Source organism: Triturus cristatus, chromosome 2_2, assembly GCF_964204655.1.
Source record: "Triturus cristatus chromosome 2_2, aTriCri1.1, whole genome shotgun sequence".
In the NCBI taxonomy this organism is placed as follows: domain Eukaryota; kingdom Metazoa; phylum Chordata; class Amphibia; order Caudata; family Salamandridae; genus Triturus; species Triturus cristatus.
In genome coordinates, this window is record NC_140582.1 from 1,139,160,183 (window position 1) to 1,139,178,498 (window position 18,316).

General features: G+C 45.4%; 1 protein-coding gene across 3 annotated transcripts in view; it reads right to left on the reverse strand.

Moving 5' to 3' along the window:
* Window positions 1-17,963, reverse strand: part of MAVS (mitochondrial antiviral signaling protein) — a 217,810-nt gene extending 199,847 nt beyond the window's left edge. For all 3 annotated transcript variants that reach the window (XM_085642676.1, XM_085642675.1, XM_085642674.1), the window contains exon 1: window positions 17,848-17,963. The gene's annotated coding sequence lies outside the window, so the exon portion shown is untranslated. The remainder of the gene's footprint in view (window positions 1-17,847) is intronic.
* Between the last annotated feature and the right edge of the window lie 353 nt (window positions 17,964-18,316).

Sequence of the window (18,316 nt, forward strand, 5' to 3'; positions counted from 1 at the left end):
GGCAGGGCACACTCGGCCTTACAAATACTGCCAAAAATAGATAATAGTAGTGATATTTAAGGCACTCAAAACAGTAAATGGGCAGTGTCAAAAATACATTATTATACTTGAAGCAGTGCTGTAGAGATGAAAGAATGAGGCAGCAGTGAGATACAGTAGAACTTGATGTTTTTTCGATCAACCCCAAGGAACCGCTGCACATCTTAGCTCTAGAGATCAACTGCCGCCCGAGATGGACTCTTTATTCAACACAGCTCCAGAACCAGAATTTAACTATGTCACACCTTACATATATAAACAGAAGTAGGCACTACAAGAGTCACAATTACCATGAAAAGTAGTTGGACCAAAATATCAATATCTAGAGAATCTACTAATGTCCCAGAGTTGATCACTTAATTTACACCAGTTATCATCTCACTGCACTTAGTCCCAATTTCAAACCCACATTTTGGTCATACAGAATATTGTTCGGAGCGAAGGGTGGAAAATACTTTACATCCTCTAAGACGACATAGCTGCTCAGAGCTTCAAATGCTCCAGTCTCAGACCAGTCAGTAATTAAAAAGTGAGCATCAAACAGGTTCCTCCCGGGCACTATTATTGATGCCTTTAACTTTAAAGGTAAAAACGTTCATCAATATCCGAACAATACTGTAAAAAATATCAAGGTAATCTATGTCAACAATGTTGTTCCAATTTACATTTCACGTTTTACTTACTCTTGTGTTTCCTAAGAGAATTTGCTTTTTCAAGATCGTTTTGTTTCTGTAGTTTTTTCCCATGAAACATATCACTCTTGTATAATGTGTACTATAAAAAGAGTGGCCTCTAGGTATCTCTGTGAGTTATGGTTGAGGGTGCTTGTTTATAACAAGCCATGAATTACAGCTCTAGAGTTTCGACTGAAGGCAGTGCAAGTGGGTCATAAAGAGGTTTAGAATGTCCTTTGTCTCTCTGCAGAGCACATAGAGCAATAGTCAGGTGTGTGAATTGTAATTGTGATTCTATTGTCTATTGCCAGTGAAAATAAAAGAAAACACAGTGCTTACAGGCGAGTTGGTGTGGTGTGTGTGTGTGTGTTGGGGTGGTGAAATGAAGGAAGTAGGTGCAAGAGCAAGTGAAAAGAAAGTGGGAAAGAGAGGAGGTGTGATACATGCAGATATCAAGAGAACATGCACTGTCAAAGTCAATCAATATGTCTACCTATGTGAGAGCTATTGGCATTGCCAATGTATTTTAGTCATGTTGTACAGCAGCGCATCTGTGCAGAATGACTAAAAGTAAAGTTAGAAAAAGGTGCTATGACGCAGCCAGTGCTGCATCATAGCGCTTTTTTCTCGAGCTGGATGGGCAAGCAAGGACGGGGAAAGGGTGTGGGGGTACAGGTACAGTATGCAGAAAACACAGAAGGCGTGAGTGGGGTGGATGGGAGGGGAAAGAAGCAACATGGAGAAGGTGCAGGTGGGAGGGGACAAATCAACATGGAGAAGGGGCGGGTGGGAAGGGGAAGAAGTAATATGGAGTATGGGGCAGAAAAAATAGTACCTCAATTACAGAGTGAGTAGCGGCCGAACCCTGATCAAGAGGAAGTAATCTGTGCTTGGTCTCTGCTGCTCAGACAGAAAAGAAAGTGACACCCGGCATGCACTGGTCAATTAGGAGGTAGGAAAGAAGAGTAACAATGAATCCAACGAATGGTAAGCAATGGGTGGGCTTCAAGTCCATTCTTGTAAACAACACCTCTTTCAGCAACAGCGCATGCGCGATCTAAAAAGACTGTCCAACTCAGAGACTGTATTATATAGTAATTGCATTAATATAGCGCTTACTACCCCTGACGAGGCAAAGAACTGAAGTGGTTATGACACTCCAAAGACAACAACCCGATGCACAGACTTTTGTAAAGTTAAATTCAGTTTCAGAATTGAAGTATTTTCCATTCTAATTATTAAGAAAAAAAATAGGATTACTGCTCATTTATCTGATACTGCTAACAAACACTGGCAAAGCCAATAGGTCTTATTTTTATTTAGGCGTGTGTCCGTTATTGTTTGCTAGGTATGAATGCAATAATAGAAAGATCACAGAGAGGCATCAAAATACTGGTCGGGAAGCATTCTATGTGAAGCACAGGATTTTTTTAGGTCTCGTCTGAGCCAGCGCATGCACTGCGCTGCAAGACATTTAGTAAGTGGGTTTTCAAAGTGCTACCACACGCTTTTGCTGGCCTCAAGCGTGCGGTTAAGCGCGCGGGTACGCGCGCAGCCGCCATCTGGCTTTCCATCATGCCTCATTAAGCACATCGCTTGCGGCACCCTTACAGCGCGATCACTTTCACTTTTTCCTGCTGCCGAGCGCGCGCATCACTCGCATGCTGTCATGGCTCATTAGCGAGCGATCACTTTCAGTTTCGCGTCTTCTGTTTCAGCACTGCACGCGCGCCTCGCTTCAATGCCCCTCCCCCACCACAGTGAGGAAATATGAATTTTTATGGTCAATTGTGTCCCCTATCTAGACCCCAACGGCTCCATGTACATGCTACAAGTACATGTATGTTCCCTCCACTTCAAGCTATGAAGACGCAAATACAATTGTGTCCAACGTTAATATGTACTCTTTCATATCTGCCATGAATGGGCCAGATATTCCGTTCCTAAGTATGCCTTGCCACCGTCTTTATATGGTATACTTTTCACGTTTTCCAGCTCTGGCAAGGTAGGCCCTGAATTCTGCCATCGAGCCTTTTCTTGCTTCTGCCTCTGAATGCTCCAGCCTGGACCTGCATCTGTATCCATGAACTTTGTCTTACTTCCTGCGCGGCTAACGGTGCCTAAGCCCGGCCTGTTGCCTGCCAAAACTAAATTCGGCCTTCAAGTTATCTGTTCCGCTCCTCAAGAAATGCATTCCTGTCTAAGTAGCTTAGGTAAACATCCCTCTAGCTGCAGAGCAAAGGGCCCGGCCTTACTATCTCTGTGCAAGTAATTCATGACTCTCGTTACCATGGTAGGCCCATGCCCCCTCGCATCTCATGTAGACACTTAGACGCTTGTACACGCACTAGCAGTCAGTATAGAATAGGATCTGTCCGAGAAGACCTTTCCTTCCAGATAAAATAGTTCCTTAAACACAAGATATTAGATATGATTTAGGACTAGGTTGTCCTGACACCCCAGACTTCTGTCTCCACATGTAGGGCTAAATGTCAAGTTCCCTTCACCCTTTAGTTACACGTCAATCACACGTCATGCGGCTGCGCGCGCATCTCTGCCGTTTATTATCGCTGACTTTGCAGGATTCTCTTATGGATCCACCCATTTGTGTCACCATCATAATGACGTTTTTAGTATACGCCTCTATGCACGCCTATTATTATGCCTTTTTTATTACGTATGTATATTCTTATCTGTATTATCAAGCTGTTACGCCTCCTGCATCTATCTTAATGTAATGCCTTTCTTATATATACTGATACTTGTCAATAATCTATTGCTGATCCCTTCCTGAACCTTCGTGGTAACGGAACCCGATTGCCTGGTTCAAACCATCATTCCTTTGTAAGGAATAAATACCCTATTATACCCTCGACTACCACGGATTCTGCCTCTTATTTTTACTGAGTTATTCATATTGTATTTTACCGCATAAAAATAGTACAGGTAATTTAAATATTTACCACATAATTGGCGCCCGAATAGGGACACCTCTCACACCCCACGCGCCGGAGGTGCGTTGCAGACCCGGTCTCCTGCCACAGCAGTACGGACAATTACGCGTACCCGCAGGATTTCCTGTATCTCCCTCAGGCCAAAGGGGGCGACTGAGGCTGCGATCAACACCCAGACGAGGCGGTGAGGAGTGCGGAGAATCCCGACCAGAGCCTAGCTGAGAGAGCAAGATCCGAGGTATACAGAGGCCCACCAGATTCCGAAGTTCCGAAGTACCTAAGTCACGAGTCGAGTCCAGTCCAGTTTGGTCTAGTCCAGTCCAGACTTCCGAGGCCTTCCGTTCCGTGCTTCCCGGTGAGTACCGTTGCTGGGGACGCATCTAGACGTGCACATTAGTTTGTGCCGGTCAAGACGGGTCTGGGTACACAGACCTGGTCTGCACTGTTTTAGCAGTGTATCTGTACTGTTTAGCAGTACATACAGTATATTTAGTATTATGCAGTTAACTAGTTTTATTCTAATTATTATTGTTCGTTCTAAAATGTTTTGATATGTTTTAAATGTCGTGGTATGAGTGATTGTTCGATCTTCATTATTGTGTTTATTGTAATTATTGTGTTCAAAAGCCGAATAGGAATTAAGTAACAAGGTTCAAGATGCCGTTATTTTCAAAATTAAGACAGATAAAAACTAGAAAAGGGATACTCGAGGAAGCTGTTCCTATCCCACCTAGGGACACTCCAGGGTACTTTATGTACCATAAACATGGCCTAGATGCCGTATTATATCTCGATCTATGGGTGGACTACACCAAGGATTTGGCAGAGAGTCAGAGATGGCCCGCTGCTGGAACATGGGATGCAGATTGCATCATGAGAATAGAAGAAGCGTTATGGAAAAAGAAAGCCAGACAGTCACAGAAAGATGCCATTGAATTATGGCGTAAAGAATCGCATAGGCGCACAGAAAAAGCGCTCAGAAAGGAAGAGAAAAGTAGGGAAGATTCAGAAAAAGCCCGAGAAAACATATTAATTGACGAAGGTACCAGAGTAAAATCAGAACAAGTAGACAGACAACGAAACACTCTTATGAATGGTATGTATCCTCTTCTGGCCGAGGGTTTGCCTAAGGCCACTTTGGAGGTACCAAAAGATCTGCCATCTCCGTTACTCCCGATTAAAGTACATCCCAAGACCGCAAAAGACATTTTTCTTTCTTCCTATTTAGACGATGCAACCCCCGAATATGCTAATGGTGTGCAGCAACGCACACCACCCGTTAACGACACTCAACCCCAAAATCAGCTGCACTCAACTCCGCAACAACAAACTCCCCCTCAAATTCCAACAGTTTCATCTGTTTCTACCACTTTTCCTACATCTACCGTCTCTACCTTACATTCAACGAATCCTTTCGCGCCTAGCACCTCAGAAGGTGCAACAGGAGGTGCGACAGCGATTTTTTCCACGCCACAGCAAGGAAATAAATTGTCCTTTAGAGATTTAGCATATCAACATACACCTCAAACAGTAAGATCCGGTATGTTTAAGGAACATCTTGTGGATTGCAGATATGATCCAGTGCCCGGTAAAAATGACAGAATGCTGCTGTCATCACTACGTATACGACGAGCGTCCACATATTTAATGACACTACCAGGAATGGTTGCTCATCTGGACAATATATATCACTTTGTCCAATCAGGGCAAGGCCCTGAAAGTATTGACAAGGCCATGGAATACCAGAAAGTAGATATACAGAAACTACTGTTAAGCTTCCTCATAAACTGCTTGATCAGAAACAGAGATAGGCCTGAGGTAGATCAGGATGAAATGCAAGTGCTTATCAGATGGGGTCAGAATATATCAGAAGGGAAACATGATAAACAGAAGTGTATAGTAGCTATGTGCCGAAAGATCAGAAAAGAAATAGAACGAATACATGAAAACAGATTAGAGGCAGACAAGACTGAATCAGGGGGAGAGGAGGAGGAAGAATCAGAAATGCCCACGGGACAATTAGAAACGATAGCTTATGTAGGTAGGGGAAGATCTTGTAACAATACCAGACACTACAATGATCCAATACGTCCGATACGTCCAGAATGTAGCAGACATTTTCAAGCCCCTATGTTAAATACAAGGTCCCCTGAACACCTATTCCAGGCTGCTGATAAATTACTCCGAGATCGAAGGGGGTATCATATGCTTGATTCTATGGATGAACAAGAATTAGCCAGGTCAGCAGTACAATGGGCTGACAGCCCTGAAAAATATAGTGATGATGCGCTAGCACACACGTTTCTGAACCTTATCCCAGACGAACAGCGTTTAGCTAGTATATACATGATACAACACCTCCTTATATTGTATAGAAGCCAACACTCCGATCCTGGTCCCCTACCTGATATACTGATAGAATTACTCACGAATAAATGGAGAGGTTCAGGTACTGATTTAATTAAAGAAATTCTAGAATATCGACATCAGTACATTGTCTTCGTATGCCCAGAACATGATTCAGCTCCTTCCATGGAGAGAAAAACGTATCACATAGACAGACAGAACCCCTTACGCGAAGTACACCCAGTCAGAAATGATGACAATACGTTTAGACGCGTGTTTGTGTACACGCCCATAACCAAAATAGAACTATTGGAAATGAAAAAATTAGTGCCTAGCCATGACAAAGATCCAGCAGGTTTTCACCGTGAATTAAAAGACATGTTACTCATGGGTGATTATACCTATCCTGACATTATGAAAATATTGAAAGTATTATTGCCTGCCGGTATTTATGAGAAACTCAAGGAAAAAGAATGGGAGGTGGGAGACCAAAAGATTGATTGGACCGCATTAGAAAATGAAGAAAATAACAGAACTGCAGGCGTAGGGCTGGGGGACAAAACAAAAGCATTACCAGGTCTATTAGTACAAGTATTGCCACGTTTATTAACTACGAAAAAGGAAGATTGGGGAGCAATCTCAGCCTGTAAACAGAAACCCGAGGAAGACACCAGTGATTTTTATTCCCGATTTGAAAAATGTTTTGGTATTAATAGCGGCCTAAAAGCAAATAGCGAGTCATATCCACATCTTTTTGTAACAAAACTAGTCGAGAATTCTCTGCCGCAGGTTAAAAACAGAGTATTGAAAGTTGAGAGCACTTGGCAAGCTAACACTCCTTCACAAATGTTACAAATGTTACAGTATCACCAGAATAGAATTAGAGAAGAACAAGAACACGAAACAAGGCGTATGAAAGACACGAAAATGAAAATGCTCGTCGCCCAGTCAGTTCCAGCTGACGGTCATAAAAAGGGTGCAACACAGTCCAGTAATTCAACGGTTCCCGTTAAAGGGACATGCAACTATTGTAAACAGCCAGGTCATTATATAAACGATTGTGCAGTTCTGAAACATAATATCTCCACGGGTAAAACCAAGGAGAGACCACGTCCGCCTAGACAGGATCAGATCCAACAACAAGTACCTCAGAATATACAGCCTATGCAAGCTGCACAACAGACCGTACCGCAACAACAGCCACAGCCTATTGCTGCAACACAGAACACGACACAACAGATGTACCAGTATGCACAAAATGACTATCCAGAGTATCAACGCTACACATGAAATAGCCTAGAGAGGGAAGTTGGCTTACCCCTTATTGAGGTTCCTGTAGATCAAGAGGGTCCTTATGTACAGAGTCAAGTATTAGGGAAAGACAGAAAGTTTCTACTCGATACAGGGGCAAGCAGAACAACTATAAGTCATGATGAAGTTCCAGGGGCACCCCTCTCAGGCTCACAAAATATTTCCCTTGGTTTTTCAGGAAAGCCCACTATTAACGAAGTATCACAACCGCTTGCATTTACAGTCGGTCCATTAACACGGACTACAGATCTATTGCTTACGAAATCATGCCCCGAAAATTTGTTAGGTATTAAAACATTGAAAGCTCTAGGAGCTATAATATGCTGTTCTCCGGACGGAGTACGACTATTTTTGCGTGACTTTAAAGGTCACTACGTGTCTAGAGACATGGATCACCGGTTACAGAATCTACCTGCACATTTATGGGCACAAGGCCCCACTGATGTAGGTTGTATGCACATTACACCGTATCGAGTCACACTCAAAGCAGGAGTGGTATTACCACGAATGCGACAATACAAGTTACCTCCAGATGCTGTAGTGGCTTTACTGCAAATCATTGACGAGCTCATCTCACAAGGAGTGGTTGTAGAAACCGACTCCAATATATGTAATTCTCCGATTATTCCGATTCTTAAACGAACCGACCCAAAAGCACCCCCAGTATATCGATTAGTTATTGATCTACGCAAATTAAATAAATGCATTGTACCACAATATCCCGTGGTCCCGGATATTTCTTCATTACTGACAGCTATTGATTCAGAAGCAACGTTCTTTACTGTAATTGACCTCAAGAACGCCTTCTTCAGCGTCCCAATCGATCCGGAAAGCCAATATTTGTTCGGATTCAGTTTAAATGGACGAAGTTTTAAATTCGCACGCGCACCTCAAGGATTTACAGAAAGTCCTAGCATCTACAGCCAAGCACTGAAAAGACAACTTGACAGTATCCACATGCCTGTTAACACTGCACTGCTTCAGTATGTCGATGATCTGCTGATCACCGCCCGAAGCGAATCCGAATGTGAAAAAGCATCACTGACGGTTTTACATTTCTTAGCCGACAAGGGGCACAAGGTGTCCCCTTCAAAGCTGCAATTTTGTGCCCAGCAAGTTGTGTACCTAGGGCACTTGCTGTCCAAATGGGGGAGACAGCTCACACCTGATCGCATCCAGTTAATTGTAAACATGCCACCACCCAAGACACAAAAGGAGGTACGGGCCTTCATAGGCCTCACTTCGTACTGCAGACAGTGGATCCCCCAATATGCATTTTTAGCTAAACCACTCATTCAGTTGACAACACAGGAGGCAGCAACATCGACTGTCCTCCCTTGGACTCCAGAACATACACAAGCTTTTGAAGACTTAAAGAAAGCTTTATGCCAAGCACCTGTCTTAGCGACACCATGTTACAGTAAGCCTTTTACACTCTTTGTTACAGAACGTGAAGGTACTGCTTTGTCAGTACTCACGCAGGAACAAGCAGGATCACACAAGCCATGCGCTTACTTTTCTAGCACATTAGATCCCATAGCTCAGGCTCTTCCTGCGTGTCTGAAATCAGTTGCAGCGACAGCTCTAGCAATTAGACAAAGTGATTCCATAGTATTAGGACATCAATTGATAGTACAAGTACCACACGCAGTAGAGGTTCTCTTGAACCGGACACAGACACAACACTTGACTATAGCACGACTGACTGGTTACGAACTTACATTGTTTCAGCCACACATAGAAATCAGACGATGTAGTACATTAAATCCTGCCACACTTTTGCCATTAAGTGGAACAGACCCACTGACACATGATTGTATTGAAGTCATTACTATTACGACCAAACCCAGACAAGATTTGACAGATGTCCCATTACCAGATCCAGACCTGACACTTTATGTAGATGGTTCATGTATGAGAACAAGTACAGGAAAGTTAGTGGCCGCCTATGCAGTCACGACAGACACCGAAGTCATTGAAACAAATTGTATCGACACATTATCAGCTCAAGCAGCAGAGCTTATCGCTCTGACACAAGCCTGTATTCAAGCCAAAAATAAGAAAGTCAACATATACACAGATTCACGTTATGCATTCGGAGTCGTACATGACTTCGGAGTCCTTTGGCGAGAGAGAGGTTATTTGACTTCTCACGGTGCCAACATTCAACACGGTCCCCTCATTCAAGCTCTATTAGATGCAATACATCTACCTACTTCAATATCTATCATGAAGTGCAAAGCCCATACGAAAGTGACTGACATTATTTCTTAGGGTAACGACCTAGCAGACAGAACAGCTAAGCAAACAGCACAGAATCAGACTCATGCAACTGACTTGACAAAGACAATAGTTCCGACGCCGACACACTGCATGACAGTTAAGGATCCCGCCCTTGATGTAATTGACATACAGACACATGCTACACCAGAGGAAATAAAGAAATGGACCGAATTAGGAGGGATCCAGACAGATCAGGGATGGATGACGAAGGGAAAATCTATATGGTTTCTCCCCGACTCAATGGTTCAAGTTATCATTAACACAATACATAGTCCAGCACATCTAGGAGAAAAAGCCATGTTAGACAGTATTCAACACATTTGGTTCAACAAACACTTACGAGCGGCAGCCAAACAGAAAGTCCGAACCTGTATGATTTGTTGTCAGTTCAATCCAGGTAAAGGAGTACCTGTAGAGCAGGGTGGATTCCAACCTCCTGATCACCCTTTTGAAGTCCTCCAGATGGATTATATCCAGATGGAACGATGTCGAGGATTCAAATATGTCCTCGTAGTCGTATGCGCTCTTTCCCGTTGGACAGAGGCGTATCCCGTCTCAGATTACACTGCCCCGACTACTGCCCAACAGTTAGTTCGAGAATTCTTCCCACGGTATGGTTTGCCTCGTATCGTGTACTCAGATAATGGCCAGCCGTTCTCATCCGAGCTAATGAAACACGTTTCACTTTTGTTAGGCTATCAATGGAAATTCCACTGTGTCCGACATCCCGAGGCAGCAGGTCTCGTGGAACGCCATAATCAAACTCTGAAAATTAGACTGTCCAAAATCTGTAGAGAAAAAGGTGTCGACTGGATAGTAGCCTTACCAGTTGCGCTCTTTTACATGAGAATGGTAGCACATTCTCGAACAGGGCTATCCCCGTATGAGGTGGTCTTCGGTAGGCCACCAAATATGTGGGGGACGCCTATACCTCGTAAAATAACTGATGTTGATTGTAATATGCTGACAGATTACCTGGCTTCCTTGATGTCTGCACTACAATCTTGTCGTTCACAGGTAGCTGCAGCTTTTCCCGATAACACTGAGGTAAAGCCTCATGAAGTGGTTCCAGGTGACCTGGTACTTGTGAGGAACTTCGACAGGAGGAGTCCGTTGGAGCCTCGCTGGCAACAACCGAAACTCGTTTTACTGACCACGAGGACAGCCGTGAAGATAGAGGGCCGCAAAGGGTGGTTACACTCGAGCCATATCAAGAAATTTCATGGACTACCATCGGATTTAAACGTTCAGTCCTGCATTCCCTCACAGACTGACTCAAAACTCCCCCTGGTTGAAAAGACAGAAAAAGAGAACTATAAACTGAAACTAAGGTCTAGCAAGTCAGACAATTCGATTGTTTAAGTCCTCTCCAAGGTGAATCGGTTGAATTAAGTCTTTGACATGTATCCTCTAGACCGAATGAGAGAGAAAAATAGACAGAAGCAGCTCAAGAAACATGCATACTGTAAATCACTTCATAGTCACTGTATAGTGACATTGTTGATTATGTTTTTTCTAAGTCTTATTATTATTGCTGCAAGTGTGCTGTTACATATGTACTATCCTATTTTCAAGCGTGCTTACAATGTTACTGCCGAACATTCTTTTAGTGAACTACCTCCACATGAGTTGTCCTATAGATTTGCGCTGCGCAACAACACATTCATTAATATGTTACACCATTCCCATCAGACCAGCAATGCTACAAATTGTTGGATATGTGGCCGACTCCCTCCCTATCAGAAATACAAAGGAGTTCTGCCTCTCTTTCCATATCCGTTCACACACAATGGTTCCTGTGGAGCATGGTTTAGTTTGATTAATTCCTTAGATTTAAACACTGTAGTTTACCAGAGCAACTGGGTATGGGGAAACCTGAACTTAGTTTTGCTTAAAGCCTGTTATCCTAACAAGGAGGGACTTCCCAAAAGAACAGGAACTGATCTAGAAAATGAAGTATATGGATTAGGTAATTTTACACTTAACCTCATGATTTTAAATGTTGAATCTGACGCTACACTAGTCTTGCCTGCTATGTCCGTATTACCAGTCAAAGGTGAATTCTGTGTAAGAAAGAATGGTTCAGTACACCTGGGTCATAGTAAATGTACTACTGTGATCGAATTCAGTGAGAAAGGCAAGTCTACATTTAGAGCTTCCCGTCATTCCTACTTCATATGTGGGCATACCGCATATATACGTCTACCTCCAGACTGGGATGGTACCTGTTACATTGCATTCCTTTTGCCACCTGTTTTTCTAGCCCCTCCTGATTATCATAGAAATACCAATCTAGTACACCATAGACCCCAGAGAGATACCCCGATTGTTGACTACACCGAAACAGCATGGGAACAATATACCGACTTCAATAAAGGTCTCTTTCCTTACATAGGTGTTGTCTCAAACAGTAAATTGATACGTAGATTAACTAGAACCCTTGAAGCAGTAGTGAATGAAACTACCTCTGCCCTAGGCAACTTAACAGAGGAGCAGTCTGCGATGCGGATTGTTGTTCTTCAAAATCGTCTTGTCCTTGACGTCATCCTAGCAGATAGGGGCGGAGCTTGTAGGGTCATCGGATCAAGTTGCTGTGTTTTCATCCCAGAAAACGTGCCATCCGTATATAAAGCCATAACTCGTCTTCACAAGATTGCAAATCAGATAAATCAGAATGCAGGCACCTGGACATGGTCCGGTTGGTTCTGGAGCGTGTTGTCAGCCTGGGGATGGAAAGTCCTATCCTTCCTAGGTATTGGCCTTCTCATAGTATTTAGTTGTTGCCTATGTCTACAATGTGGACCAGCGATTTGCGGCCTGTGTGCCACATCGTGTATTCCACGTTCAAGTTTTTATTCAAGATCCCGGAAGAAGAAAGAAGAGCAAATGATGTTACATGAACAGATTGATGGATTCCTGAAGATCGATATTTCATAAGGGTCCGTAGGGGACAAGGAGGGAATGAGGAAATATGAATTTTTATGGTCAATTGTGTCCCCTATCTAGACCCCAACGGCTCCATGTACATGCTACAAGTACATGTATGTTCCCTCCACTTCAAGCTATGAAGACGCAAATACAATTGTGTCCAACGTTAATATGTACTCTTTCATATCTGCCATGAATGGGCCAGATATTCCGTTCCTAAGTATGCCTTGCCACCGTCTTTATATGGTATACTTTTCACGTTTTCCAGCTCTGGCAAGGTAGGCCCTGAATTCTGCCATCGAGCCTTTTCTTGCTTCTGCCTCTGAATGCTCCAGCCTGGACCTGCATCTGTATCCATGAACTTTGTCTTACTTCCTGCGCGGCTAACGGTGCCTAAGCCCGGCCTGTTGCCTGCCAAAACTAAATTCGGCTTTCAAGTTATCTGTTCCGCTCCTCAAGAAATGCATTCCTGTCTAAGTAGCTTAGGTAAACATCCCTCTAGCTGCAGAGCAAAGGGCCCGGCCTTACTATCTCTGTGCAAGTAATTCATGACTCTCGTTACCATGGTAGGCCCATGCCCCCTCGCATCTCATGTAGACACTTAGACGCTTGTACACGCACTAGCAGTCAGTATAGAATAGGATCTGTCCGAGAAGACCTTTCCTTCCAGATAAAATAGTTCCTTAAACACAAGATATTAGATATGATTTAGGACTAGGTTGTCCTGACACCCCAGACTTCTGTCTCCACATGTAGGGCTAAATGTCAAGTTCCCTTCACCCTTTAGTTACACGTCAATCACACGTCATGCGGCTGCGCGCGCATCTCTGCCGTGTATTTTCGCTGACTTTGCAGGATTCTCTTATGGATCCACCCATTTGTGTCACCATCATAATGACGTTTTTAGTATACGCCTCTATGCACGCCTATTATTATGCCTTTTTTATTACGTATGTATATTCTTATCTGTATTATCAAGCTGTTACGCCTCCTGCATCTATCTTAATGTAATGCCTTTCTTATATATACTGATACTTGTCAATAATCTATTGCTGATCCCTTCCTGAACCTTCGTGGTAACGGAACCCGATTGCCTGGTTCGAACCATCATTCCTTTGTAAGGAATAAATACCCTATTATACCCTCGACTACCACGGATTCTGCCTCTTATTTTTACTGAGTTATTCATATTGTATTTTACCGCATAAAAATAGTACAGGTAATTTAAATATTTACCACAACAGAGCGCGTCTTGCAGCTTGCTTTTAACTTTCAGCGTGCACGCTTGTTCTTCTCACATCACCTCGCTCTTTACCCCCATAAGGTTCACCCCTCCTCAGTCTTTTCATCCCTCTCCCCATCTAGCCCTCCTCTGCGCCTGAATCTCTTTTTCAGCCAAGAGTGTGATTGGCTGTTTACGCTCAAAGACACAGTGCAGGCTGTCAACAGCCTTCTTTTCCATGGCTTCATCTGCCTCGTTCCGCCCCCTCCCGCGATCCTCTCTCCTTTCCCCTTCTCCGAGTGCCCCTCCTTGTTGCTGTAGCTATCCCCCTCTCCCTCCCACGCCCCGTCCAGTCCTTCTCTCTCTCCGCCCCATCCTTTCCTTCAACCCACCGCCCTCCTTCCTCAGCTGAGGCTGAGAGAACAGCGTGTAAGGCTCTTTATACTCGGCTGCAGCCCGGGCTCCTTCCCTTCTCCCTGGGCAGCTCTCGTCCTTTTGCTCCTGGAGTGGAGCCCTCGTGTCTTCATGCCTCCCCCCTCGGGCTTCCAGCAGGTGAGTGCCGCGGCAGCGCCCGCCCACCCCTTCCCACAGACAGGACTTTGCCTTCGCTGCAGTGATTCCCCCTCCCTGCCCAGGTGCGCTGCCGCTAGACCGCGCCCCTCTACCCAGGAGTGTGCAGCCGCCCCACCTAGGTGTGCTGCCTCCGGCCCCCGAACATCCACAAAAGCCCCTCCCGTACTCCGGCAAAGGGATGTACTCCCTCGGGAATAGTGACCCTCTTCTCCCATCCCTGGTGTGCATCCCCGCTGCGATCCTTAGGCGCTACATACCTAGCCAACAGCGTTAGTCCCACCGCCAAGGTTAATTGTTTTAAACTTGTGTGTTTGTGTGTTGCCCCCCGAACCTCAGGCGTCTGTCTCTCATGGTCAGTCCTGGAACCTGGATTAAGATCTGTCTAAATAAATGGCCGCTTGGCCATGGAGCTTGTGCTCATTCCCTCCCTCAGACTGTTCATCTCTTTCTCTCCGTGACTCTCAGCCCCGGGGCAGTATCTGTCTTTGTGGCTCCCATGGCAGTATTTGGCTGCCTGAACAGTGCATTGCTTTGTGTCTCCTTGCATAGCTTGGCTCTGGGCTGTATCTGCCTCTGTCTATCCGTGGGGCAGGATTTGGCTGCCTTGTCCCTGCTGTCCTTGGGCAGTTTGTGTACCCCATGGCCAGTAGCTGTGTTTGCCTGCGCAGTATCTTTCCTAGTGACTCCCTGGGGAGCATTTCATTTTCTGATTGCCTGTCTCTTCGAGACGTCTTTCCTCCTAGAGTGAGGGGGGCTGCTTGGCCCTTCACCTGAAATCCTCCTCAGTTGTTTGGCATTTTCCTTTTGTTTCCTGTCTGCTGGTGGCATGGTTCTCTCTGCTACCTCCTCCATGCCCCTGCTGTTTGAGTCTTCTTCTGCTCTTCCTTGTCTCATGGTGGCTGTGGTCGCCTCTGTAATGTTTGCTGTCTACCTCTTGATGGCCGAGGCTTCAGTTGTGCTGGTTACCGTTGGCTGAGGTTGTCTCTGAGTCCCAATGAGGTTCAATCTGCTTTCCCCTTGTGACTGTGGTTTCTTCTTCTACTCTCCTCCCCATTTGCTGCTGAAGTTCCGTCTGCTGGCACCCCCACCATCCATCCCCGCTGAAAACTGAGGTTCCCTGTTGTTGCCCCCGGGCCGAGGTTACTTACGCTGTTCCGTGTTCGCTTTCTGCTGGTTGTGTTTGAGGCACTCGGTGCTTTTCTCATCGTTACAGACCTCTCGTTGTCCTTTGTTTTTGTTATACCCTGTGCTCTGCCAGGCACTGCCGGTCTCATTCCTCCCATTGGCGGTATTTGGATGACGTCTGATGCGACGTCCAATAATGTATTTATTGATTATTGGAGGTGTCCACTGGTTTATACTTTCCACAACCTATCAGCAGTGCACTTTGTGAACGGTAGACTCAGCACTTGTCCGTAATAAGGTCCACGCAGTGACCCACACAGCAACGTAGATAGTCATTCATTCAGTACCAGAGGTTGAGACTTGTTTACGTTTTCATGTTCATGTGGCATAGCCAATAGGTCTCGCCTTTGGTGACCTTATAAGTGTTTAGCCATGCAACAGTTGATGTTATTGCACCAAGGATATTGTGCTGCATAACTAAATACTTATAAGGTCCCAAAAGCGAGACCTATTGGCTATGCCAATGCTTGTTTAGTTTACATGTTTTAAGCCATGCACTTTATTTAAAGCTTTTGCCTCTTGAGAAGTATTGCTAGTACTGATTCTTAGGCCACACCTCTTTTTGAGATACCCCACACTTATTCAATGCCACTTGAAGCCCTGTAGATACCTGAAAATGTATTTCACCAAAATAAAAACAGGACAATATTTACATTAACATTAACTGCATGCTTAACTATAAAAGAGAAATCCATTGTGTTTGCAAGAAAGTACCGCTGGGATACAGCGTGACAGCCGACATGTAGAATGGCTGTACCACAGGCTTACGGTTCGCTTTTCCTGCAAGAGTAGGTCGAACCTGGCATTTACTCTCCAATTTCTCAACATGATCAGCCATGGTGCTGCTGGAATTGTGCCCACTCAAGAACAAGTTGGGGTAGATGGTATACATCCAATATTTTAGAGAAGGGGCGCCTTTTCCCTTACCGGAGGAGGAGATCTGCGACTTTATGCCCAGGACACTGTGTGTTGCAAATGTACAGCGCTATTATGCTTTGGTGATGGAAAAAGAAAACTTAACAGAAAGCAAACCTGCATGACTAACAGGTTTACCAGTTTAAAAAACACATACACAAAGCATATATTCATTTTGCTTACGCCCTAAACGCAGTTTAAAACATCCTTTCCACATTATTGCATTTTAGATTAACTTTTTTCTTTTGTAAAAGAGGCCTCATCCACATCATAAAGGGAAGATCAGGGCACGAGTCGGGGGTACACGCAGGTACACGGCGGCCACCCACTATTTTCACAGGGTGGATGCCGTCCCCCCTGCCAAGAAATTGGGCCCCACATAAATATTTTGAACTTGTCCCAGTATAAGAGCCACCTTGGAATGTTGTAATTCTAGAGCGCTCGGGTTGGAGAAGGCTGGGGGATCGTGGAAAGGAGCTGCCAGCTGGCGGTTGTGCTAGTTCTTCTTTGCTGCCATGGGGGTTTAATTAATAGAATAAAGCCTACAATCTACTCAATGTTTGCACCTTTATTCTTCCTAACATAAGACACTGGGACACGTTCAGCAGCGCCTGTACGTTGTCTGCTTTCCATTCCCAGCAGCAACGTGCAGGCAGCGAGGGAGCCTCTTTTCACCTCCAGCTGGGCCGAAGTTTAGGGGCCAACCGGCCTCCTTTTGTTTGAAAATGCTGACTGGGGGCCACCTGGAATCTCACACTTAAATGTAAATGCCGCAGAGGGAAACAAAGGCACATAGCTTGCCTCCCTACACAGGTACTTAAGAGAGGCATGCTTTTGCCTTTGTTCTATCTAAGTGCAGACACTGTAAGACTATCAGATGGGTTGGTCTGTCCCAGTATTTACACAATTAATTTACATAGCACTATTTCATTTCTTTTATAGCGCTACGTGGCGACGTCATGATGTCATTTGCATACTGTCTTACTTGGTCATGCTCCCCACTTCTTTTTATAGGACGTCTGCCCTGGGGAACATAACTATTATAAGGGCATGACGTCACTTCCTGTGACTGCATGCATGGCGTCACCGGGGATTTCTATCAGCCAATATGTCCTCGTCGATTGTTATTAGGACGTTTATCCTGAGCCCCCGCGTAGCACCATGGACACCTTTCGCACGGGCCGAGGACCCCCGTGGGGGGGGGGGGGGGGGGCAGCAGGACACCTCCGAGCTTAGCCAGTGGCTGAGATGCGAGCTGCGTGGCACTGACATCCTAGGCTCTGCGCAGTGTCGCGCGCGCCACAGACCCCCCCTATCAGCGCAGGCCACTCCCCTTTAACTGCGAGTGACAGTTGTCACGTGACACTGCGCGAGGCCCCGACCCCACCTATGACCCACACAAGCCACGCCACCTTACCTGCGGCGGACAGAGGTGGACACAGTGTACCGGCCTCCCTTATCCAGTCGCTGCGTTAGTCGCTTTCACTTTCGGCTGACTCGGCTCCTCCTACAGCCGACGCCCTCCTCCCTTACTGATTGGGTGCGTCTGTGGCGGGCGGCTCCTCTCTCTGGTCCTGGCAGACGCCCAAAACGGTATGCGCCGTTGGACCGGCCTGGTCACAATCCAGCTGTACAGAGCATGTCCTTGAGGCGCACTGTCGATGCCGCTCTCTGCCGCCCTTCACTGTGATAGGGCTGGCCCGCCTCGCTGTTGGCAGCATTAACTCTCTTAATGCGAGAGTGACACCAGGGTGGAGCTCAGCATAGTCTTTTCGACAAGAACCTGCTTGCTCCTGTGTATGGCAAGAAGTAGCTAGGGTGCTACAGGGTCGGGCTAACCAAAAGGGCAACCTGGCAGTGCGCCAAGGGCTGGTTTGACAGCTTAG